This window comes from Agelaius phoeniceus, chromosome 6, assembly GCF_051311805.1.
Source record: "Agelaius phoeniceus isolate bAgePho1 chromosome 6, bAgePho1.hap1, whole genome shotgun sequence".
Classification (NCBI taxonomy): domain Eukaryota; kingdom Metazoa; phylum Chordata; class Aves; order Passeriformes; family Icteridae; genus Agelaius; species Agelaius phoeniceus.
Window position 1 is genome coordinate 63,448,901 of NC_135270.1, and position 24,055 is coordinate 63,472,955.

Genomic DNA, 24,055 nt, shown 5'->3' on the forward strand with positions numbered 1-24,055 from the left:
ATCACTCATTGAAATCACAGGCAGAAGCCACAACTCACTGTTTGCATGTTCTGTGACTGGAAAAAGCAAAATTCCAAAGCCACATGTGTCAGCATTAATTCATGTCACAAATCAAAAAAAAGAGTGCCAAGTGCAGCAGTGACAGTTGCTCTGGTTTTGTGGAGCTCAAAGGAAAACAAGAGAGGCATTTTCAGGATCAGAGGAGGTTGATTTCCCCCTCACAGGTTATTGCCCTCCCTTTAAAGTATTTCCTTCCAGCAGCACAGAGATTCATGGATCTGCTCTTTGGAGTCCAGCTGCTCCTCATCTCATCAGCCAAAGGAACCTGATGGCCCCACATCCTGAAACAACTGATAGAGCTAAAGCTGGATCCAAAAATCCCAGAATCCTGGAATGGTTTGGGTTGGAAGGACCTTAAATCCCACCCAGAGCCACCCCTGCCATGGCAGGGACACCTCCCACTGTCCCAGGGTGCCCCAGTGTCCAGCCTGGCCTTGGGCACTGCCAGGGATCCAGGGGCAGCCACAGCTGCTCTGGCAATTCCAGCCCAGCCAGGAATTCCCAATTATTTGTGCCCAGCTGGAGCCATGGGGCCAATCTCACCATGGAGCTGCCAAGCAGGGAGAGGTTCCCATGGATGAGCCCAAGGGGGTCCAGGGGCAGAAAGCAGGGGCAGAAAGCAGGGGCAGAAAGCGGGGGCAGAAAGCGGGGGCAGCCACCCCAGCACGGGGCAGGGAGGAGGGAACCCTTCCCCTCTCCCAAAACACAAAGATTTATTTCCAAGGCTTTTGAAGGCCCATGGAAGGAAGAGGAGCCCAGAGCTGTGGGTGAAGCTCTGCCCAGAGCCGCCCACCCTCAGCACCAGCTCTGGAGGCTGCTCTGGCCCCCAGTGGGATTTCATGAGCATTCCCAGAGCTCTCAGGAGTGTAAAGCTGGTGGAACAAACCAAGCCATGGCAGGGATTTGCTGCAGAAGGAAAATGCAGCCAAAAATGCCAGGAAGAACTGGGGAGGGCAGAGGCGCTGCCCCAAGGAGGGATGGCACAGAAATGGGGAACAAATGAACTTCCCACCCAGAAATCCCCTAATAAAATAGGGAAATTGGGGCTGGAGAGGGACATTTCACCAACATTTGGATTATGGAAATAAACCTTGTGGCTCTGTTCGTGTTTGGGATGGTGTGAGCATCAGGGCCTGCTGCAGGAGCAGCTGTGGTGCTCAAACATTCAAATGCCACACTTTGATCCATCAGCACCAACAGTCTGGGCTACCAAATGCTTTTGGGAGATTCATTTAAATGATTTGAAGCTTCTGAAGAGCAGTTGAAAAGTTACTCAGGCTTTGGAAACATTTTTGGACACCAAAAACCAGATAAAGATACTGAGCACAAGAGCTGAACTCCTGTGCCCCCCCTAGAAATTCCTGGACGAAGGAGAAACCCCCAGAGGAAGGAGAGCCTTGTGCAGGTTTTAGGATATTCCACAACCCTTTGGGATTCCTCCACCCCAAACCCAGCAGGCCAAGGGTGCCAGAAGGGCCTTGCAGTTCCAAGGATGCCACAGAAGGTACCTTCAGTGTTTTGAGATTTGAATTGAATTGAAGAAAAAGTATTTGAGTTCTGGTTAGAGAGGAGCACCCCTCACCTGTTGGATGTGAGGGATCGGGAAGCTCAGTCCAGGGCATTTCTCTGGCACACAATTCCTGCAGCAGCACCTGCAAGGATGGACACATCCAGGTCAGTTTGCACCCAGAGCAACCCCAATAAACTCCACATTTCCCAGGCTGGGCCAGCACGGATCAGTTTTATTGCTCTCTGATAGAACAAATCAAAAAGCCACCCACACAAAGTAAATGTTCCACAACCTGCACATCTTCACTTCCCCAAAGCCCAGCCCCTCCCTGAGCTGACCAGCACTAAGAAAAGGTGAGGCAATATCTTCAGAGAGACAAAGAGCAATAATGAGGAGTGCTGGCTAAATTAGCTCAATTACCAGTGCTGGCATGATGTGTGGGCTGCAATAACAGGAATTGCCCTGGGCTGAGGGGGCACACACCAGAGACCCAGAGCTGCTCCAGCAGGGCTCCAGGCTCCTTCCTGCTGGAATCTGAAATGCAGGGAACACTCAGAGCTTGGGCCTGTGAGCCAAAGCTCAGAATTAAGCCCAGGATTTGATCTGAGACCTTGGAAAAGGCTCCCAAACTGAGGTGCCAGAAGTGAGAATGTGGATTTATAGTTTAAAGCAGAAACATGTTAAGGAAAGGAAAGTTTAGAGTTTTAGAGTTTAAGGTGAACAAGGAGTTTAGAATGCAGCACTGTGGGTTTGTGTGCCATAACATGAGTGGCTAAGGAAGCTCACACTGTAGCATGGGTCCATAAGATGAAATATTTAAGGATTAGGTCAAAACCATAAATATCCTTGTTGGTGGTGTTTCATTGGTCAATAACTCCTTAAAAGGTCTTGTGACTGAGGGTCTTGTGACGTTCTGGGCCATGCAGTGAAGATGTGAGCTGAACTCACCCTGCCTGCCTGTGTAGAAAATAAGAAAATAAACCAAAAATAAACCACATCATCAAAAACAACTCAGGGGTCCTGTCTCAAATTCCTTCCAAAGTTCCACACAAGTGAATTACCATACATTCCCACCCCAGCTATTCTGTAAATTGGTGAAATTCCATGTGAGACACAGAAAGGGTGCCCAGATCCATGATTCCCAGGAGCCACAGGATGAGGGAGTCGCAGGAAGCTCCTGGGTGCTTCCCTTGGGGAGCACTGCACACACCCTGGCTGAGGGATGAGGATTTCCCCGTTTCAGCCAGAGAGATCCCATTTGGAGGCACCAGAGAGACAAATCAGGAGCTGCTACTGGCAAATATCCAGAATAGTTCAACATTTTATAACTTGTTAGTGAAATACTGCAGAACTCACGACTTGTGAGACTGTAACAGAGATAAGAAAACAAACATTTAAGTCTGTGCCATTCACATTCTCTGAAAAATCCCTTTGCCCAGGGTTTTTCTCCTGGGAAGCTGAGAGGTCTCAGAGAAAAGGAAAACAATTCTGATCTCGTTTGCTTCTCCTGTGTTGTGCTCACATGTGGAATGTGTTTGGAGATTGTTTACCCACAGGTGATTGTTCCATTGGATTCTGCTGGGAGTTGGTTTCACTCTTTGGCCAATCAGGGCCAAGCTGTGTCAGGGCTCTGGAGAGAGTCAGGAGTTTTCATTATTATCTTTTTAGCATTGTGTAAGTATCCTGTCTGTATTCTTTAGCATAGTATAGTATTTTTAATACAATATAGTATTATAAAATAATAAATTATTCTTCTGAGAACATGGAGTCAGATTCATCATTCCTGCCTGCCACGAGGGTCCCTGCAAACACAATCTAAGTCTGAACACAAAATACCATCTCTGGCACTTTCTATCCCAACCTCAACAGAGAAGCCAAGGACCAGCACAGCCTCCCTTCATGTCCCAGCATTCCCAATCCCACTGCCAGAGCACCAAATCCTCTATTCCAGACATGGCTGAGCTCCGTGGAATGGAAATCGGCTCCTGAGGGGTCATTCCCACTCTGCCCTGTCCAGCCAGGTTCATTCTCCATGAGAGGGGAGGGCAGGACTTGAGGTCAAAATTTTCCAGGGGTGGAAAATGCAGCTTTTTGGGAAGACTACTGTGGTCCTGAGAGGGTTTTGATCCTTGATCTCTTGATCCTTAATAAAGTTGTGCTCATATTTGTACAACTTCCCCTCGATTTGGGGAAATTATTCAGAAATAAATGAAATGTACAGGGCAGGCTGTCCCTGGATCCCTGGCAGTGCCCAAGGCCAGGCTGGACACTGGGGCACCCTGGGACAGTGGGAGGTGTCCCTGCCATGGCAGGGGTGGCACTGGGTGGGATTTAGGGTCCCTTCCAACCCAAACCAGTCTGGATTCCATGAAACCACTGAAGCAGGAGGTGTCCGGCCATCTTGGGAGTCATTCCTTGGGATTTGCACCTTTCTGACAGAACCTGCCTTGCTAAAAGGTTTTGGATGCAGTAAATGAACTACCAGACCACCTGCTGCTAGGAAAAATTAAAATTTAAAAATAAATAAAATTTAAATATAAAATTAAAAAATAAAAATTAAAAATCAATTAAAATAAAAATGAAAATAAAATAAAAAATCAACAAATAAAATAAATAAAATAAAATCAGCTGCTGAAGCCTGAACTGTACTTATATACTTATACTTTTTGCTTAACAATGCACTATGTTTCCTTGGGATCTGATCCAGGACTCCTTTCTTCTTTTTATCCCAATGTATTTGCCTGGCAGAGGAATTCCAAGAGAATTGGAGAAGGCAGAGTTCACCGAGTGTGATCCTCTATTAAATGCTTTAGATTTGATTTAAGTAAAGTCATCTCAACAGCACCAGAAAGTATCTCCTCCAGCAGTGCAGGTAATTTTCTTAAGAAGCTCCTGATATCTGAAAGAAAAGTATAAATTATTCTGGTTTTGTGGAGTTGAACAAGGACGATTCAGAGCTGATGGAACCATTTTACAACTCCAGAAACCAACAGCAACGGATGCTTTGGAAATCCACTCAGATTTCCTCCCCTGAGTGAGGCAATCACAGAGTCCCAGAATGTCCTGAGCTGGGACCCCCAGGGATCAGCCCAGCCCCATCCCTGCCCAGACCCCCAGCAATTCCACCCTGGGCATCCCTGGCAGCGCTGCCCAAACCCCCCTGGAGCTCTGGCAGGGCTCATTCCCATTCCCTGGGAGCTGTTCCAGTGCTGATTCCACCCTCTGAGGGAGGAACCTTCCCTCATCTCCCATCTCCTGCATCCACATTTATTCCTCGGTGCTCCCTGTGCCAGGACAAAGCTTCTTGTGCCACTCAGGGCTGGGAGCCCGCTGAGCTCCACCTGCAGACAGCCCCAGCTCTGCGTGGTGCCCAGGGAGGGCTGGTGGCTCCAGGGGACACCCCTGCCTGAGGGAGGGCACAGGCAGCCCAGGGGTGTCCATCAGGCTCATCCCCTGGCCCAGCTAAGCTGCAGGGGTGAATCCAATGCTGGCAGGACGTTTTACACAGGCGACAGGGTTTGTAATCCTCACTGATTTGTTATGGCACGGGAGGCATCAGAGCAGCTGCCGTGGAGAAGGGGATTATTTCCCAAATCTCTCCTGCCCTTCATTTCGATCTTCTCCTGGAGGAAAAAAAAAAAAAAAAAAACCACAACACAAAACCCCCCCCAAAAAAAAACCTCATCAAAATCATTCAGGCTTTTTCCTTAAAGAAACCCCTCAGCTCTGGCAGTTCCTTCCCCAGGCCCCTCTCTAGGCTGGCATGGTTGGCTCCTGCCTGGCAGGGCAGGAAGGTGACAGGGGTCTGGCAGAGCCAGGGAGGAGCAGCTGGAAAAAGGGAGCAGGCACTGGATCCCAGCCTGGCCAGAGCCCTGTTCCAAGGCCTTGGCATCCCTTGTGCCTCAGTTTCCCCGGCTGGAAACACGGATGAGCTCTCCCAGCACCTGGGAATGATTCCTGACTCCCAGGAAGGAGTTTCCTGCTTTTATCCCAGGTACATTTTTCCTCATCCATGCCCTGAGCAGCTGCTGATCCCTGGAAGTGCCCAGGGCCAGGCTGGAGCACCCTGGGACGGTGGGAGCTGCCCCCAGGTTGGTGTTTCTGAAGGAATCAACCTTTGATATTTAAGCCAATTTTAACTAACCTTATCTGTTACCACTTAATACAATAATCTGAGGCAGCAAAGCTGATTTTAATGGCAAATCCTGAAGTCTCCTCAGAGCTCTCCAGCAGTATTTACCTGATTAGAAGAATATTGGTAATGATTATGGTAACAAAATCAATTTGTGGTAATTACTTACCTTCCACTGCTCTCGGAATTAGAGTTTTATGTTATATTTTCTTCTAAATCAAGCCATTGATCCTGCCATGAATTAGAATTATACCAGCTCACAAAACACCCAGACTAATTGAATAGTTAACCAAGCACTCAATAAAATTCACACCTCAGTGTCCCGCCCCTTAAAGTGCTTAATTAGATCCTGCTCCTTGCAAACGAGCTGCAAATAGGGCTCCTTGCTTTCCCTTTTATTTAACTTTCCCTTGCAAGCACCTGGCCAAACCACAGAAGGCTTTGGCAGATTTCTTTACATTTTTCACAATATAGAGCCGATGGCAACGGCTGAAAGATCCTAAAATATTTTAAGTGTTTATCAATCAGCATTAGAGCAGTGCAATTCTGCACAAGCCTGGGTCTGTGAGACCCAGCTCAGCAAAGCTTCAGCTGCTCAGCCCAGCTCAAACTGCTCCAGGAGCTCTGCTGAATCCCAGCTTCCCCAGTTTGTACCCTCGGGAATTGCAGTGGGTTTAATCCCAGAATCACAGACAGGTTTGGGTGGGAAAGGCCCTAAAATCCCACCCAGTGCCACCCCTGCTGTAAGAGCCTGACTGAGGGATGTGGGGCTCCAGGGGCTCTCCCAAATGCAGTTCATGGATCCAAGGTGTCCCAGCAGCCCAGGGCCGTGGGTGACAGAGCTGTGCCCACAGCTGTCAGCTCCAGCTGCAGGCAGCCCTGGGCACCCTCAGTTTAGGGTACAATGCATTAGAGACTTTTCTTTGCTGAGCATCTTCATCCAGTAGAACCAATCTATCCCTTAACTTTTACCTACAGCCCATCATAACTGCTGTAATTCCCATATTCATGGTGCTGTTCTCCAATCACTCAAAGTTAGCACATTACAGTTTCAGCTGGAAGTTGTTTCTCAGTTTTCTTGCACTGGAAAATTCTGAGACCTTTTTTCTCCTTGCCACATTTGCTGCTTTGTTTGCCTGTGCTCTCTTTGTGCTTGGTGAAAACATCTTCTTGTTTGGGGTGGGTTTATCCTTTGCTCTAAGCCATAAAAACCCCTTCTAACTCACAGACCCTTTGCCTCCTTGGTTATCCAGTGAGGCTGGCTCAGCAATTCTTTTCTTCTATATCAAAACTTGCTTCCATCTCTATTCCTTCTTCAGACTCTACATTCAAAAATCTTTCTGCCAAGCACACACACACATCTGTGAGACTTTCTTGTCAAAATTTCATCCTTCCCAGCCCTGCCATGGCAGGGACACCTCCCACTGTCCCAGGGTGCCCCAGTGTCCAACCTGGCCTTGGGCACTGCCAGGGATCCAGGGGCAGCCACAGCTGCTCTGGCAATTCCAGCCCAGCCAGGAATTCCCAATTCCCAATCTCCCACCCATCCCTGCCCTCTGGCACTGGGAGCCATTCCCTGTCCCTCCATCCCTTGGAAATCCCTTGGCAGCCCCAGAAGAGGCCAAAGACACCAACCAGGTGCTTCCCACCCCAGGCAGGATCCCAATTTCCTTATCCCAGGGCTGGGATCCCAGTCAGGGGCCACTCCTGGAGCTCTGGAGCCCTGCATGGACTCAGCTCCTGCCTCTCCCCAGGGCAGGAGAGCCAGGAAAGCTTTGGGCACCCAGGTTGGGTGTGTTCCATGATCAGTCGCTCCCTGGCTCTCTGAAGCGGTGACCAACCCCAGCCCCTGGCTCTGGACAAAGTTCCTGACCTGGAGAATGCCCCTGGGCTGGCAAAGTCCTTGTGCCACTCCCAGCTGTGTCCCCTGGGACAGGGCACCCCTGGGCATGGCAGGGAGGGGGGCACGGCCGGGGGGCACGGGGGAAACACAGCCTGGGGCTGGGCTGGGGCAGTTTGGGATCCAGGGGTGTCTTCTGATCCCATTGAGAGTTGGAGAAATGCTGGACTGGGACAATTTGGGCTCAGTGCGTTTCTTCTGATCACATTGAGAGTTGAAGAAATGCTGGATTTGGACTCTTTGGGCCCAAGGTGTTTCTTTTGAGAACACAGAATTGGAGAAATGCTGGATTTGGGCAATTTGTGGCCCAAGGTGCTTCTTCTGATAACCTTGAGAACTGGAGAATCCCTGGCCATGGCTGGAGGCTGGAACAAGATGGGATTTAAGGTCCTTTCCAACCCCAACCAGCCTGGGATCCCATAAAGGAGGAGAATAATGCTGGGGATGGGCTGGTCCAGGCTCCCCAGAGCCAGGTGTGAGGCTCTCCCAGGCCAGGCTGCCCCTGCCAGCAGCCTGGGACACCCAAGGTCCAGCACTCTCCTCCCTTTTCCCCTTCCCAAGGCAGCCCCAGCAGAACAGAGCAAACTGAGAACATCCTGCCCATTTTAAACAAAAAAAGCAGCTGGGAAGGGACCCTAAACCCCCTCCCAGCTGCTCCCAGATTCCCACCCCAGCACAGCAAGGGGATCATCTCCAGGGAGAGCTTCCAGCACCCAGGACCTGCAACCACTCGAAACTTTCCCTTGGCAAAAGCGAGGGAGCTGCCGGCGTGAAGCAGGAGGTATTTAACAGCATTAAGCACCCATTATCCCCTCCCATTATCCCCCTCCTCACTTCTCAGCTCCCTCCTGTCTGGAATTTTATTGTGCTTTTGCTTCCAGCCCCATTAAATGCTGCAGGAATCACTGTCTGTGAGACGATGGAAAATACCAGGCTGCCGAGGGCAGAGGCAGAAGGAAGGAACCCAGATGATATTTAACTCACTTACAAAAGTGTCATTTCAGCTGCTAAGGCCATTAATCGGAAGCCATGATATGCTCATCATTTTAATTTTGGGTTCACTTAAGCTACGTGCACATAAAAGCAGCAATTCCCAGCTTTCCTCTCCTGCTCTCACACAAATCCATGGCAGAGCCAGTGCTGAGAGGACATGGGAGCAGACACTCCTCAGCTTTGCTGCAATTTAGCAGGGTGATAATTAAACCCAGTCTCATGGCATTAGGTGGCTCCATGTGACACGGGATAAATCCTGAGAGCAGAATTTCTTTTAAAGAAAATAATTGTAAAAGCCTGAGATGGGTTTTGTCAGTGCCACAGCCACTCTGTGCTGATCCCTCAGGTGGCATCCACAGGGATCCAGCTTCTCTGGGAACCTGGGCCAGGGCCTCGCCTCCCTCCTGGCCAGGAATCCTTCCCAATATCCAATTTCAACCTCCTTTCTGTTAATTTGAAGCCATTCCCTGGCTCCTGTCCCTCCATCCTTGTCCCCAGTCCCTCTCCAGCTCTCCTGGCTCCCCTTTCAGATCCTGGAAAAGGCTCTGAGCACTCCCTGGAACCTTCTCCTCTCCAGGTGAGCATTCCCAGCTCTCCCAGCCTTTCCTCCTGAATTCCAGGTCATGGAATCCCCCCTGACTTCCCAACAATTCAGCTCTGGCTCCTGTTGGAGGCATCAATCCCTCCTCAGAGCACAGCGCCAGGAGCTTTTCCTGAAATGAATCCTGTGATCACATTCATAACTTTTCTCCCTGTGTGGATCCTTTTTTAATTCAGTTTAAAATGCAGTAATTGCCCAGTTCAGTTGTTGGGATCCTCCGGGGGCTGTGGCAGTGATAACAGCGATTATCAGCACAGGGACCTGTGTCACAATCCATGGAATGGTGATGGTTGATTAGCTGATCTCAGAGTGCAAAACACAACACACAAAGGGGATTGTGGCATCAATCAGAACAAATGCCATTTACTGAATGGCCACAGCAAATGTGATAGAGGGGGTAAAGGAGAGAGAAGAAAGAAAGAAAGAAAGAAAGAAAGAAAGAAAGAAAGAAAGAAAGAAAGAAAGAAAGAAAGAAAGAAAGAAAGAAAGAAAGAAAGAAAGAAAGAAAGAAAGAAAGAAAGAAAGAAAGAAAGAAAGAAAGAAAGAAAGAAAGAAAGAAAGAAAGAAAGAAAGAAAGAAAGAAAGAAAGAAAGAAAGAAAGAAAGAAAGAAAGAAAGAAAGAAAGAAAGAAAGAAAGAAAGAAAGAAAGAAAGAAAGAAAGAAAGAAAGAAAGAAAGAAAGAAAGAAAGAAAGAAAGAAAGAAAGAAAGAAAGAAAGAAAGAAAGAAAGAAAGAAAGAAAGAAAGAAAGAAAGAAAGAAAGAAAGAAAGAAAGAAAGAAAGAAAGAAAGAAAGAAAGAAAGAAAGAAAGAAAGAAAGAAAGAAGAAAGAAAGAAAGAAAGAAAGAAAGAAAGAAAGAAAGAAAGAAAAGAAAGTTAGTTCATTGCTGAGGGGAGGGACAGATCTTGAAATCATTGAGGGGGAATGTGATGGTGTTCACAGGGGTCCAAGGATGAGGGAAGAGACAAGAATGTTGACTCCATGTTTCAGGAGGCTGATTTATTATTTTATGATACATATTATATTAAAACTATACTAAAAGAATAGAAGAAAGGATTTCATCAGAAGGCTGGCTAAGAATAGAATAGGAAAGAATGATAACAAAGGCTTGTGACTGACCGAGACAGTCTGAACCAGCTGGGCTGTGATTAGCCATTAATTAGAAACAACCCCATGAGCCCAATCCCAGATGCACCTGTTGCATTCCACAGCAGCAGATAACCATTGGGTACATTTTGTTCCTGAGGCCTCTCAGCTTCTCAGCAGGAAAAACCCTAAGGAAAGGATTTTCCATAAAAGATGTCTGTGACAGGGGACCAGACCCAGTGAAGAACAGATGTAACAGACAGGCCACGTTCTCAGCAGTGGGTGAGAACCATTGTCTTCCTGGTCCAATGGCCACACCTGCAGGCAAATATCTCATTTTGGTCAGGTTGGCTCCCCACACACCTCCCTGGGTTTCAGTCTCAGTCCTTGGGAGGGGCTTTGTCCATCTCAGTCCGTCTGTCAGGGTGGCTGTAAAGCAGATGAGGGGTCTCCCATGGGGGGACCACCAAAGGTTACCCCAGAAAGGTCCATCCAGGCCGAGAGGTGGTGGAATTCCAGGGCTATTGGGGCAGGAGCCATGAAGCAGGGGCAAGCAAAAAGCCCCCCCTGCTTTACCAGGCTCAGTGTTCCATGGCAGCAAACACAGCTGCAGACAAGAGCTTGGCAAACCAGCAGGGCTCTCAGGACCCTGGTGAGCAGCCATCTCCAGCAAGGCCAGGATTCCAGCCAGGGTCTTTCTGGTGGTCCCAGTTTCTGTCCTTTCACAAGGATCGTGGGGCAGATGAGAGAAACTGCAGACAGAGCCTTGCACCCTGCAAAGGCAGCGTTCCAGAGTCATCCACAGTGGGGCACACTGAGCACCAAAATCCAGGAGAGATCAGCTCTCCTTGGCCAGTTTCACACCCTCTTTGGGGGTCTCTTTGGGGGGCTCTAAAGGCAGAAGGAGGCACGTGAGTCTTGTGGCTGGGGAAGGGAAAACTCAGGGAAGGAGGAGAGGGAAAAACACCTGGATCATGTTCCTGGCCAAGAGAGAGGCCAGGGGGGACAAAACCCTCCAAGGTCACCAAGCTCAGTCTGTGCCCCATCCCCACCCTGTCCCCAGCCCAGAGCTCTGAGTGTCACCTCCAGGAATTCCTGGGACTCCTCCAGGGATGAGAGAGCTCCCAGCTCCATTCCTGTCAGGATCCAGGAACACGAATGGGAGTGGCTGAAATCATCTCCTCCAAATGCTCAAGGAGAAATGAATCACCAAAATGAATCTTTAAATAAATCCCAATAAACAAACTTGTGCTGACCCCAAGCTGTTTACACACAATTAATGAGCAATCAGGGGAAAAAAAATAAATAAAAGCAAGCAGAACATCTCTCATTAACTTCAACAGGCTCCAGACTGGAGAATGAGTTGGGTATTCCAAAGTTCACTGAATCCCAGAATCCCAGGAACATTTAGGTTGGAAAAGAGCCCCAGGATCAAACTGTGCCCAATGCCCACCCTGTCCCCAGCCCAGAGCTCTGAGTGCCACATCCAGGAATTCCTGGGACACCTCCAGGGATGGGCACTGCAAACCAGAGGACAGATATTCATGGAATCATGGAATCATGAAGGCTGGAAAAGACCTCAAAGCCCATCCAACCATTCCCCAGCCCTGCCAAGGCCACCACTGCCCCATGTCCCCAGGTGCCACATCCACATGGATTTGAAATCCCTCCAGGCACGGGGACTCCACCCTGTACCTGTGCCAGGGCTGGGGAACCCTTTGAGGGAAGAAATTTCCCGAAATATCCAATCTGAACCTCACAGAATCCCTGAGGCTGGAAAAGAGCTCCAAGATCAGAGTCCCAGCTGTGCCCAATGCCCACCTTGTCCCCAGCCCAGAGCTCTCAGTGCCACCTCCAGGGGACACCTGCAGGGATGGGCACTGCAACCCTCCCTGGGCAGTTCCTGAGCCCCCTTTCCATGGGGAAATTCCTGCTGTGCCCACCCTGAGCTGCCCTGGCCCAACCTGAGGCCGTTCCCTCTGCTCCTGTCCCTGTGCCCTGGAGCAGAGCCCGACCCCCCCGGCTGTGCCCTCCTGGCAGGAGCTGTGCAGAGCCACAAGGGCCCCCTGAGCCTCCTTTGCTCCAGGCTGAGCCCCTGCCCAGCTCCCTCAGGGATTCTGCAGCCCCTGCCCAGCTCCCTCAGGGATTCTGCAGCCCCTGCCCAGCTCCCTCAGGGATTCTCCAGCCCCTGCCCGGCTCCCTCAGGGATTCTGCAGCCCCTGCCCAGCTCCCTCAGGGATTCTGCAGCCCCTGCCCAGCTCTGTTCCCTTCCCTGGACATGCTCCAGCCTCTCAATGTCTTGGCCCTAAGAAATCCTTATTTTTTACAAATATTATCACAGAAACTGGGCCCTCACAGGCAGAAGAGAATCCAAAGGCCACGTGCTGGCTTCTAAAATGGGAGAGATTCCCTGGATCGTGGATCATGGGCACCTCCCCAGGTTTCATCCAGCCAGCATCGAGCTGTGGGTAAAGAAGAGAGGTTTAGGGAAGCAATTCCTCCCGCTCCTAATCCTGCCAACAGCAATTCCAGATAAAACCCACAACCCCAGCAGCTTTTATTGGAATGGATTTGGTGATTGGCAGCACGGAGGGAAAAGAAAAGCCCAAACCCCAGGGCACAGTGGGAGCAGAGGGATCCGTGCTGGGACTGTGACTCACGGGGTTTTCTGGGAATAAAGGGAATTATCCCATCCACAGCTCTCCAGGTGGGGTTTGATGCAGCAGAGGCTGGGACTGTGTGCAGGGAGAACAGGAAAAGCTGGGCCTGTTCCAGGCAACAATTAAACAAGGAGCTCACCCTGATTTACAGCAATGCAGCCAGCAAGGCTCAGAAGGGCTCCACTGCAGAATTCCTGCTCCCAGGAATGGCTGGCAGGCAGGAGGCTCTTCCTGCATCCCTAAAATCCTGGAGGCAGCAGAGAATGGGGTGGAATCAGACCTAAACATGCTCACAGCTGAGAATAAAGAAGCCAAAGGAGTGCAAGGCACTGGAAAGCACGAGAAATAAAGGAATTTTACAGGTATTTTAAAATAATTTTACCCAACCTCCTCTGTGGCTTTTGTTTCCAAAATAATTGAACTTTTTTGCTGTGCTTTTAGATTTTCACGTTTCTCAAGTTTCCCTTAGTGACTCCTTGTTTGAAACTGAATCCCCCTGCAGCACCTGTGGCACTGCAGAGCCCAGAGCCAGGATTTGTCCCCTCACTCCCCAAAGCCTTCCCTGTCCTCCAGCACAACCCCAAAGCTGCCACAGAATCCCAGAATGCCAGGCTGGATCAGGCTGGAAGGAACCACAGAGGGTCACTGGTGCCAGTCCCTGCTCAGGGCACAGCAGTGTGAATCACAGAAATATTGAGGTTGGAAAAGGCCTCCAAGATCATCAAGTCCAACCATTCTGCCAGCACTGCCAAGGCCACCACTGACCCATGTCCCCACGAGGGATTTCCAAAATCCCTCCAAGGACTGGATGGTGACTGCACCCCTGTCCTGGGCAGTGCTTGACAAACCCTTCAGTGAATAGATTTTTCCCTAATACCCAGTCCAAACCTCCCCTGGCACAACTTCACAGAATCCCAGAATCCCAGAATCTCAGAATCCCAGAATCCCAGAATCCCAGAATCCCAGAGTGATGAGGCTGGAAGAGACCTCTGAGACCATCGAGTCCCTCCTGTGCCCTCACACCTCACCCAGACTATAGCACCCAGTGCCATGGCCAGGCTTTTTTAAACACACCCAGAGATGGTGATTCCACCTCCTCCCTGGGAAGAGCATTCCAGTGCTTTATTATTCTTTTGGTGAACAATTTCTTCCTGCTATCCAACCTGTCCCTTCCCTGCCATAGCTGGAGGCTGCGTCCTCTGGTTCTGCCAGAGACCGACCCCACCTGTCTGCAGCCTCCCTGCAGGAAGGTGTGGAGAGCAATGAGGGCACCCCTGAGCCTCCTCTGCTCCAGCCTGAGCACCCCCAGATCCTTCAAACGTTCCTCACAGGGTTTGTGTTCCTCTCTTCTCCAGCCTCGTTGCCTCCTCTGGACGTGCTTGACGTGCATGGGATGAACTCTGAATCCCTTCCCACCCAAGTCAGTCTGGATTTTATGACAATAAAAATTCCCAAATGGAGGGGCCCAGAACTTTGTCTCTGGAATATCCCAGGGAGGAGACTCCAGCCCCTCTCTGGGCTCTGCTCAGGGCTGGGCACTGCCCAGGGCAGGAGTTCTGCCTCCTGGAATTCCTGGGCTCAGTCCCCCCAGAGCAGAACCTGCTCCATCCATTCAGATCCCTGTGCTTGGCTTTATCCCATGGAAATCAGAGGCATTGCCAAGCATGGATATGAAATTAAAAGTCTGTGTTTGTCCTGTGAAGCCTGAGCACACAAACTCCTTGTGGCACCTGGAAGCTGAGCTCATCTGGGGATCTCCAGGGAGAGTGCTTCCACTGGAGCCAGCATATGGGAAACATTTCATTACACCAGACACAGCACCATCATTAACATCCAAACCATCAAATGCAAATTCCCTCCTGTGTCTGGAAACTCTGTAATTAAAATAGAAACGGAGAACATGAAGAATAAAAAGATGGCAAAAAAAAAAAAAAAAAGTTGTTTTTTCTCCCTTTTGTTCTCCTGCAATCCGGGCAGCAGCTCCTCAAGCAGAGCAGTCCTTGCAGTCAGTGCAGGGTGAAAACACCACCAAGGGAGCAGCAAATGTTACCTGTAAGGAGGAATTTCATTTTCCCAGCTCCAGATATGCAAGAGGACAAATGCTCCATCCAATCTTAACTATAGACATAGAAGTTCTACCCTGGCAAGGCCTTGATTATGTTGGAATTAATTTGTGGTTCCCCAGCACAGGAAGGATGTGGAGCTGCTGGGGAGAGCCCAGAGGAGGCTCCAGGATGATCCAAGGGATGGAGCAGCTCTGCTGGGAGAGCTGGAAATGTTCACCTGGAGAGGAGAAGCTTTGGGGTGACAGTGCCTGAAGGATCCCGCAGGAAAGATGGAGAGAGACAATTCCCAAGGGCAAGAAGGCCAAAAACCAGGGACACTTAAGGGTATAAGAGGCTGGATGGATGCAGAATTCCAGGTGGGATCTGACCAGGGTGATCCAAGGGATGGAGCAGCTCTGCTGGGAGAGCTGGGGATGTTCCCCTGGAGAGGAGAAGCTTTGGGGTGAGCTCAGTGTGGCCTGAAGGAGCTGCAGGAAGGATGGAGAGAGACAATTCCCAAGGGCTGGAGGGACAGGAGCCAGGGAATGGCTGCCAGTGCCAGAGGGCAGGGATGGGTGGGAGATTGGGAATTGGGAATTCCTGGCTGGGCTGGGATTGCCAGAGCAGCTGTGGCTGCCCCTGGATCCCTGGCAGTGCCCAAGGCCAGGTTGGACACTGGGGCACCCTGGGACAGTGGGAGGTGTCCCTGCCATGGCAGGGGTGGCATGGGATGAACTCTGAATCCCTTCCCACCCAAACCAGTCTGGATTTTATGACAATTTTTGCCTTTTTCCTTCAGAGGCAGGGAAGGAGCAGCTCCCACCTGTGCTGGAGCTCCTGGCCAGGTGTGTCCCTGTTTAGAGCCCAGGCAGACCCAGCTGGGGTTGGCACAGACCCTGCACTCACTTCAGGCCTCTCTTTAAAAATCAGTTGAGATATAAATCCCATTTCAGTGCTGCTCCTCTTGATTGCTGCTCGCAGAAAACCATAAATAATTAATTGCATTAGAGAAATGTCACTCAAGCCGAGCTTTGCCTCACCTGATGTGAAAAATGACCAAAGAGACAAAAAATCATCAGGCTCTTCATCTTTATCCTGCCCTGCTGTCTGTTCCCCTGCTTTGTAAAAACCCCATGTCTCCATGTAACCAAGGAATGATGTCTGAAGCCATCCTCAGGCCCGGTGATTTATCCATGGGAGGAGGATTTATCCCAGCCTGACCCTGCAGAGGAGGAGGAGGAGGAGGAGGAGGTCCCAGAGTCTCTTAGGAGCGATGTCAGGTCCCTGAAGATCCACAGAACTTTTGCCAAGACTCACCCACTCCCAGAACAACTTCAGGACTGTTTTTGAAGGGCACAGAAAAGCTTCAAGCATCAAGAAAGCACCAAGATGTGATCACAGGAGTTGATTATTTGGTTAAATACAATCCCATCCCCATCTCCAGAGATTCCTTGGGATCATTCCTGGAGCAGCAGTGACGGCATCAAGTGGAGCTGCTTCCAGCCCTTCTCAGCAGGACACAAGGGTGATGAGCTCCCAGGAATTGGGAGGAAATTCCTGTTTTTATGTGCCAGGAGCTTTGGTGTGTCACCCACCCCTGTGGAGGAACACACTGATGGGGTCTCCCACCCAAGAAAATTGAGTTTTACACCCAAAATTTGCAGATTTAAACTCAAAGAAGCCCAGAGCTAAAATGAAAAGCTGGAGATTGCTGTGCTGAGTTCAGCTCTTGTGGCTGTGGTGCTCCAAGAGCCTCTTGGAGCAGTAGGAGGAGGTTTCTCAGCTCAGGGCTACACTTGCAGCTGCATTTTTGGGTGGAGGGAGAGCTCAAAAGGGAATAATTCTGATGAGGATGCTGTGCCAAGAGACACCCAAGTGCCAGGGATCTGCAGAGTCTGTAAACACAGTGTGGGCTGAGGCACAGCTCATTAATTCCCATCACCCCTCCATGCTTGTCCTGCAGGGAATTATTATTGATCAGCCGGGACGAAACCCAGCATTAAACTGCAGGAGGAGCTTTATCAGCCTCACAGATGGAAAAGCAATACACTGCAGAAAGGCACTTGGGGCTGGAGACACTTCCAAATGAGGATCTTTATCCAGCTGTCCATTCCCAAAGGCAGCTCCAAGTTCAGTCCATGGAAAAACCATTCCCTTCTGAGTGCCTGGGGACAGCAGGAGTGTCCCAGACTGCCGGGCAGGATGTGCTCTATCACCATCTGCATGGCAGATTGGCTTCTGTTCATTGGGCAGTTTTTCCTTATCTCTTCCACACCCACTCCTCCCTGGGAGGGGACACCTGCTGATAACAGCCATGGAATGTCCCTGCATGGCTGATAAGAACTACAGCATCCCATTGGGAGATGGGAGCCCAGAGGGAGGAGCCAAGCATTCCTGCCTGGATATAATCTGGAGATTCTGGAACACCAGCACGGCTTCTGCACTGGATTGCCCAGAGGAGCAGCAGCTGCCTCTCCTTCCCCTGGATCTGCAGAGGAAGACTCCACCCTTCTCCAGGATCCCTGCTCCAGCAGAGCCACCCCTGGCACTGCAGGAGGGCTGAGCCACAATTCCAATGGGGCTGCTGCCAGCACCCTGACCCACAGGGTGTCAGGCTGGGCTCTGACTCTGGCACTGTTGGTTTGGTCACTGCATTGTTCATTTCCTCCTTTGATTTTCTTCCCTATTAAAGAACTGTTATTTCCTGCTCCCATATTTTTTGCCTGAGAGCCCCTTAATTTCAAATTTATAGCAATTGGGAGGGGTGGGGAGGGTTCACATTCTCCATTTCAGGGGAGGCTCCTGCCTTCCTTAGCAGGCACCTGGCTCTCCAAACCGAGACAAGGAGCCAGCAGCAGTTCCCTGGGAGCCACAAGCCCTGAACCAGCTGAGGATGATGCTCCAAGGATCTCCAGTCCAGCCTGGCATCACTTCTGCTGTCTGCCCTGACAAATGGGGCTCCTCGCATCTTCCATCTCCACAGAAATTAAACTCTTCAGACTCTCTATTGCGCTGCCACGAATAAATTACATGTTTGTTTGACTCGGAAATTTCCCTCTGACAAATTCTGAAGGCATAAATAACCCCTGAAGCCTTGCAGGAAGATGAATGGCCCTGTTCTATCCATCATAACTCACCAAGCAAACGGTGCCCGGGTTTAAATCCCAGCCCAAAGGAATGGGAGAAGCATTGGGTTGGTGCTGTCCTAAGCAAGCCGGGCTCAGCTGGGTGCAGGGGGTGCAGCAGGACTCTGAAAGGTCTGGATCCATTAAAAATTCCCGAAGGAACATCCTCAGGCAGCTCCCCTCATGCCAAAGCTTTGTTTGCATCCCAGCTCAAGGGACAGAGCCCCACCAGGGAGGGCTCAGCCTGGGCTGAACCATCCCTGTGAGTCTGGGGTTCTGGGGTTGGGAAACTGCTCCTGTCTCCTGGAAACACCCCAAAAATGGTGGTTCAGGATGGTTCAGGAAGGACTGAACCATCCCTGTGAGTCTGGAGTTCTGGGATTGGCAAACTGCTCCTGTCTCCTGGAAACACCCCAAAACCAGTGACCAAAGCCTTTGCTCCCCGGCCTCCCCTCCAAACATCTCCATCCCCAGCTCCAGCCTCCCTTGGCTGTGGGAAAGGACAAATTGCTCTAAAGGATTTGGGTTTTTCTTGCCCAAGAAGAAAAGCAGGGCACCTACTGCAACGCTCCTGGGTTTTATCCCCATCCTGCACGGACCAGGAATGAGGGCTGGGACCAGGAGCTGCAGAACTGAAACCTCAATATCGTGCAGGAGTCAGGGGCTGGGGGATCTAAGAGCTATTTCTGGCAAAACCAGCAATTCCAGCATCAGTTTCCTTAATCTGAGTCTCCCACCAGTCTCTTCTCTCTCTTCCATCCCTGAACAACTTGTGAGCTGCCAAAATCAACCTTTGGCTTCAGTGAGAACAGGTTCAGTCTTGCTAACAAAGGCAGGCTCACATTCCAGAGCAAATAAAAGCATTCATATTTCAACTGGCAATAAATTCAATTTCCCTGAAGGACTGATTTTCACCAAGTTATGAGATCTGACACTTGTGGTATTAGATAACTCTGTTGCCTTTTATTTCTGGGTTTGAGACATCAAGTGGCAAAAGGGGAAATAAAAATGGCAGAAAAGACAAACTGTTCTGAGGACAGAACGGTCCATTAAGCAAAAATTTAAACCAACTCATCTTTGGCTCTCTCTTGCTCAAATGCAATCCTGCTCCTTCCCTTCAGGCTGCTATTAACACTGTTATAATGAGTAACTAAAATCAAACTCCAGTGAATAAATATGCTCAAAGGCATTTTGTTATTTCTGCAATTAGAGACAAACTCCCAGGGTAGAGCTAAAAGCTTTTGGGAAATCACATCCAAGGAAACTCTGCCAGGACTGCAATCCTTGGGCTGCTCTTAGCACATGCAGCAACTGCTGGGAAGGAGCTGGAACCCCAAACCCAAACCTCTTTATTCCTTGTGTGTGCTCAGGTGGGAACTGGAGCTGGAACCCCAAACCTCTTTATTCCTTGTGTCTGCTCAGGTGGGAACTGGAGCTGGAACCCCAAACCTCTTTATTCCTTGTGTCTGCTCAGGTGGGAAGTGGTGCTGGAATTTCAAACCCAAACCTCTCTATTTATTGTGTCTGCTCAGGTGGGAAACGGTGCTGGAACCCCAAACCTCTTTATTTTTTGTGTGCTCAGAAGGGAGGTGGTGATGGAACCCCAAACCTCTTTATTTATTCTGTGTGCTCAGGTGGGAAGTGGCGCTGGAAGGGCAGAACCCAGTGGCCAGGTCACCTGTGTGTCCTGGGGAAATTCCCATTTTCCAGGGAAGGGAACAGAGCTGGGAAGGGTCTGGAGAGGCTGAGGGAGCTGGGAAGGGGCTGAGCCTGGAGCAAAGGAGGCTCAGGGGGACCTTGTGGCTCTGCACAGCTCCTGCCAGGAGGGCACAGCTGCAGGGGTGTCAGGGTCTGGGACAGGACAAGGGGAAATGGCCTCAGGCTGTGCCAGGGGAGGCTCAGGTTGGATATTGAGAAAATTCCTTCCTGGAAAGGGCTGTCCAGCCCTGGCACAGCTGCCCAGGGCAGTGCTGCAGTGCCCATCCCTGCAGGGATTTCAAAGCCCTGTGGATGTGGCACGTGGGGACAGGGTCAGAGTGGCCTTAGGGAGCAGCTGGACTCATTCTTGCAGGCCTTTTCCAACCCAAACAATTCCGTGACCCTCAGGAGCACAGAGGCTCGTGGGGCTGGCGCTGGTGATGAGGACAGGGCTCTGCCTGGCCCTGAGCCCTCAGGGATCCCCTCCAGGACTCGGGGGGAGGCTCCCAGTGCCCACCACCTTGCCCTGGTCCCCCTTGGTGAGGAGGGTTTGTGTCAGAGAGCAGAGCTCACCCTGGGCCCAGCAGCCCCTGCCTGCAGGGCCCCGTGCCCAGCGCTGCAGACAACAATTACATTGACTTAGCAGTTATTTATCCCAGCAAAACTCAGAGGGGATTTATCCTTGGAAGAGACATGGTAATAAAAGGGAAAGGATCAGGCAGGCAGGGTTTAAAAACCCCTCATTTCCTCCTGTGACTGCCTAACAGGCTTTTGGAAAGCAGGAGACAGTAAATGTCATTTATTTTGACTTTAATAATGCTTCTGAGGCTCTTTGGCGTGACATTTCCGAGCGAGCCAGGGCAACAGGGATAAAACAAAGCAGAGGTAGGAAGCCAGAACATCCCAGGGAGAGAGCAGCTGCCCGTGACCAGGGGACAGCTGAGTGTGCCCCTGCATCTCCCTGGCCCTGGCACTGTCTGGCTTTTCCCTGAGCAGCCTGGGCCAGGAAAAGCACCACAGGCACAGCCCAGACTGACCCAGGCTGGTCTCTGAGCAGCTGGGGCAGCCAGGCTGAGAATTCAAAGGGTTTCTGACAAGTGGAAAAAAGATGGGAAAAAATGATTGCAGTTTATAGTGGGAAGAGCCAAGTAATGCACAGAGCAGGACCTGCTGCACAAGCACAGCCTGGGGAGATGGGGGACGCAAAAAGGGGTTGTGGCTGCCCCTGGATCCCTGGAATGTGCAAGGCCAGGTTGGACACTGGGGCTTGGAGCAGCCTGGGACAGTGGGAGGTGTCCCTGTCCATGGCAGGGCTGGGATGGATGGGATTTAAGGTCCTTCCAATCCAAATCCATCTGGGAGTCTGTGATTAAAACTGATGCAAACAGGTCTGAAAGCATCACAGCAGCCCAGCAGGAAAAGACACATGGAGAGGAATTGAGCTTCTCCTTCCCACTGAGCTTCCACAAGTGACCAGAGTGATCCACCCCCAGCTGGCAGCAGGACAGGGTTAGAGCAGCTGTCATAAAAACATGGAATATTCTGAGCTGGGAGGGACCCCCAGGGATCACCCAGTGCCACCCCTGGCCCTGCCCAGACCCCCAGCAATTCCACCCTGGGCATCCCTGGCAGCTCCTGGAGCTCTGGCAGCCTTGGGGCCGTGCCCATTCCCTGGGCAGCCTGGGCAGTGCCAGCACCCTCTGGGGGAGGAACCTTTCCTGAAATCCATCCCAAACCTCCCCTGGCCCAGCTCCAGCATTAATTTCATTCTGTGCCATTAATTCCATCAATAATCCAGGCCATGGCTGCTGGATGGATTTAGTGGCTCCTCTGGACCATGGGTTGGGTGTAACTGGTCCCTGCTCTGCAGCCAGGCTGGGTTTGGGCTCTCTCAGGTGCTGAGGCCTGGCAGGCTCTGCTGTGCCCTGTGTGTGTCACGGGGACAGATCCATCCTGCTGCATTCCCAGAGCAGGACAGGCAGCTCCAGGCTCCCTCCTCCCAGCTGGAGCTTGCAGGGAGTCACTGCAAGGTGTCTGTGAGTGCAGCACAGGCAGCTCTGCTCTGATGGGATGTGACACATCAGCTGACACCTTCTGCTTGGTGTGGCCTGCGGAGCCACAAATGAAATCCCAGCTGTCAGGCACCCAAATTAAAAATAAATCACTGCTGTGACCCCCGAACCCCAGCTGACAACTCCTCTCAGCTCATCTCATCTCCCCCTCGGCATCATGGGCTTCTCCCTCTCCATCCTCTGCCATCCCTCCTGCTTCAGGGATTGTCCAGGCCTGGCTTGGCAAAGCTCGGCCCAACTTAAACTGCTGGGGGTGGGCTGGGGGAGATGGGATGGATGGATGGATGGATGGATGATGGATGGATGGATGGATGGATGGATGATGGATGGATGGATGATGGATGGATGATGGATGGATGGATGATGGATGGATGGATGGATGGATGGATGGATGATGGATGGATGATGGATGGATGATGGATGGATGGATGATGGATGGATGGATGGATGGATGGATGATGGATGATGGATGGATGGATGGATGGATGGATGGATGGATGGATGGATGATGGATGGATGATGGATGGATGATGGATGGATGGATGGATGGATGGATGGATGGATGGATGGATGGATGGATGATGGATGGATGGATGGATGGATGGATGGATGGATGGATGGATGGATGATGGATGGATGGATGGATGGATGGATGGATGGATGGATGGATGGATGATGGATGGATGGATGATGGAGGGATGGATGGATGGATGGATGGATGGATGGATGGATGGATGGATGGATGGATGATGGATGATGGATGGATGGATGGATGGATGGATGATGGATGATGGATGGATGGATGGATGGATGGATGGATGGATGGATGATGGATGGATGGATGGATGATGGAGGTATGGATGGATGGATGGATGGATGGATGGATGGATGATGGATGGATGATGGATGGATGGATGGATGGATGGATGATGGATGGATGGATGGATGGATGGATGGATGGATGGATGGATGGATGATGGATGGATGATGGATGGATGGATGGATGGATGGATGGATGGATGATGGATGGATGGATGGATGGATGGATGATGGATGGATGGATGGATGGATGATGGATGGATGATGGATGGATGGATGATGGATGGATGGATGGATGGATGGATGGATGGATGGATGGATGATGGATGGATGATGGATGGATGATGGATGGATGATGGATGGATGATGGATGGATGGATGGATGATGGATGGATGGATGGATGGATGGATGGATGGATGGATGGATGATGGATGGATGATGGATGGATGGATGGATGGATGGATGGATGGATGGATGGATGATGGATGGATGGATGGATGGATGGATGATGGATGGATGGATGGATGGATGATGGATGGATGATGGATGGATGGATGATGGATGGATGGATGGATGGATGGATGGATGGATGGATGGATGGATGGATGATGGATGGATGATGGATGGATGATGGATGGATGATGGATGGATGATGGATGGATGGATGATGGATGGATGGATGGATGGATGGATGGATGATGGATGGATGGATGGATGGATGGATGGATGGATGGATGGATGGATGATGGATGGATGATGGATGGATGATGGATGGATGGATGGATGGATGGATGGATGGATGGATGGATGGATGGATGATGGATGGATGATGGATGGATGATGGAGGGATGGATGGATGGATGGATGGATGGATGGATGGATGGATGGATGATGGATGGATGGATGGATGGATGGATGGATGGATGGATGATGGATGATGGATGGATGGATGATGGATGGACGATGGATGATGGATGATGGATGGATGATGGATGGATGATGGATGGATGATGGATGGATGATGGATGGATGGATGATGGATGGATGGATGGATGGATGGATGGATGGATGATGGATGGATGGATGGATGGATGGATGGATGGATGGATGGATGATGGATGGATGATGGATGGATGGATGGATGGATGGATGGATGGATGGATGGATGGATGGATGGATGGATGGATGGATGATGGATGGATGATGGATGGATGGATGGATGATGGATGGATGATGGAGGGATGGATGGATGGATGGATGGATGGATGGATGGATGGATGGATGGATGATGGATGGATGGATGGATGGATGGATGATGGATGGATGATGGATGGATGATGGATGGATGGATGGAT

At 50.6% G+C, this 24,055-nt stretch overlaps 1 long non-coding RNA gene across 1 annotated transcript in view; it reads right to left on the reverse strand.

Annotated features, from left to right (window-relative positions):
* Nucleotides 1-12,451: 12,451 nt before the first annotated feature.
* LOC143694252 (uncharacterized) overlaps nucleotides 12,452-24,055 on the reverse strand; it is a 29,538-nt gene continuing 17,934 nt past the window's right edge. Inside the window, exons 3-4 of the long non-coding RNA XR_013182601.1 lie at nucleotides 13,080-13,187; nucleotides 12,452-12,742 (exon numbers count right to left, since the gene is read on the reverse strand). This is a non-coding gene — a long non-coding RNA (uncharacterized LOC143694252). The remainder of the gene's footprint in view (nucleotides 12,743-13,079; nucleotides 13,188-24,055) is intronic.